The following is a 2295-nucleotide window of genomic DNA, read 5'->3' as shown; positions in this document are numbered from 1 at the left end:
TTCCAGGAGGAATGAAGGCCCTCTCTAATCTCATTATTTTTTCTTTCTTTCTTTTTTTTTTTTTTTTTTAGAGACTTACTCACTCTGTCACCCAGGCGCTGGAGTGCAATGGTGCAATCTCACTGCAGCCTCTGCCTCCTGGGTTCAAGCAATTCTGCCTCCTGCCTCTGCCTCTGCAATTCCCGAGTAGCTGGAATTACAGGTGTTCACCACCACGCCCATCTAAGTTTTTTTTTGTATTTTTTTTTTAGTAGAGATGGGATTTCACCATGTTGGCCAGGCTGGTCTCGAACTCCTGACCTCAACTGATCTCCCCACCTCAGCCTCCCAGAGTGCTGGGATTACAGGTATGAGCCACTGCACCTGGCCTCATTCTTAATATCTAAAGGAATACTAACTTGTTCACTGTTACATGTCATCTTTGCAGTGTACTATGGGATAAGTGTTATATACGTTATTCAGATGAAGAACCTGAAATCCCAAGAGGTTTGACTGACTCAATTAGTAGATGAGCTTGGCCTGGAACTCAAATTCGTGGGCTCTTGAGCCAGTGCATTTTCCATTACACTGGACATAGCACTGAGAAATATAAGCAAATGCCAGTCACTCAACAGAACCCTCTTCTACATGGGGAAAGGGATTGGGAGAAGGGACATCATAGTAGAGAGTCCTTTAAATTCCCCTTATAGGCCAGGTGTGGTGGCTCACACCTGCAATGTGAGCACTTTGGGAGGCCAAGGTGGGAGGATTGCTTGAGCTCAGGAGTCTGAGACCAGCCTGACAACATAGGGAGACCTCTATCTCTGCTAAAATAAATGAATAAGTAAAAATAAGTAAATAAGTATATAAATTTGTACATATTGTTATATATATAAATGTATATATATGTAACAATCCATCTTACCCTGACAATCTGCCTGCTGAAACTTACTAAACCATACCAAAGTATATGAAAATTCATTTTATTATTGTTATCATTATTATTTTTTTGAGACAGGGTCTGGCTCTGTCACCCAGGCTGAAGTTCAGTGGTATGATCTCAGCTCACTGCAGCCTCTGCATCCTGGGCTCAAATCATCCTCCCATCTCAGCCTCCTGAGTAGCTGGGACTACAGGTGCGCTCTACCACACCCAGCTTATTTTGTTTTGTGTTTTTGGTAGAGACAGGGTTTTGCCCTGTTGCCCAGGCTGGTCTCGAACTCCTGGGCTCAAGTGATCCTTCTGCCTTGGCCTCCCAAAGTGCTGGGATTATAGGTGTGACCCACCATGCCTGGCCTTGAAAATCCATTTTATTTTATTTTATTATTTATTTATTTAGAGATGAGTTTTGCTCTTGTTGCCTTGGCTGGAGTGCAATGGTGCGATCTCAGCTCACCGCAACCTCCGCCTCCTGGTTTCAAGTGATTCTCCTGCCTCAGCCTCCTAAGTAACTGGAATTACAGGCATGCACCACCACACCCAACTAATTTTTGTATTTTTAGTAGAGACAGGGTTTCTCCATGTTGGTCAGGCTGGTCTCGGCCTCCCAAAGTGCTGGGATTATAGGTGTGACCCACCATGCCTGGCCTTGAAAATCCATTTTATTTTATTTTATTTATTTATTTATTTAGAGATGAGTTTTGCTCTTGTTGCCTTGGCTGGAGTGCAATGGTGCGATCTCAGCTCACCGCAACCTCCGCCTCCTGGTTTCAAGTGATTCTCCTGCCTCAGCCTCCTAAGTAACTGGAATTACAGGCATGCACCACCACACCCAACTAATTTTTGTATTTTTAGTAGAGACAGGGTTTCTCCATGTTGGTCAGGCTGGTCTCGAACTCCTGACCTCAGGTGATCCGTCTGCCTTGGCCTCGTGAAGTGCTGGGATTACAGCTGTGAGCCACCACGTCCAGTCGAAAATCCATTTTAAAAGCCCAGTTTTTCACTTCTATTTGGTTCAGTGTTTTTCATCTGTTAAATGGAGATAATAACAATAAAACCTGTTACTACCTCTGATGACTGTTGTGAGATTAGATATGTGATGAAGGGCTGGATGCAGTGGCTCACGCCTGTAATCCCAACAATCTGGGAGGCTGGCATGGGAGGATCACTTGAGCCCAGGAGTTCGAGACCATCCTGGGCAACACAGACCCCATATCTACTAAAAATTTTAAAAAGGCCGGGTGCAGTGGCTCAAGTCTGTAATCCCAGCACTTTGGGAGGTTGAGATGGGTGGATCACAAGGTCAGGAGATCGAGACCATCCTGGCTAACACGGTGAAACCCTGTCTCTACTAAAAAATACAAAAAACTAGCCGGG

At 44.7% G+C, this 2295-nt stretch overlaps 1 protein-coding gene across 3 annotated transcripts in view; it reads left to right on the top strand.

Annotated features, from left to right (window-relative positions):
- Positions 1-2295, top strand: part of SUMF2 (sulfatase modifying factor 2) — a 17879-nt gene that overhangs the window by 1296 nt on the left and 14288 nt on the right. The window lies entirely within an intron of this gene.

Source organism: Colobus angolensis, unplaced genomic scaffold (assembly GCF_000951035.1).
Source record: "Colobus angolensis palliatus isolate OR3802 unplaced genomic scaffold, Cang.pa_1.0 Scaffold175, whole genome shotgun sequence".
NCBI lineage: Eukaryota > Metazoa > Chordata > Mammalia > Primates > Cercopithecidae > Colobus > Colobus angolensis.
Note: the sequence above shows the minus strand (reverse complement) of the source record. Positions and strands in the feature narration are given on the sequence as shown.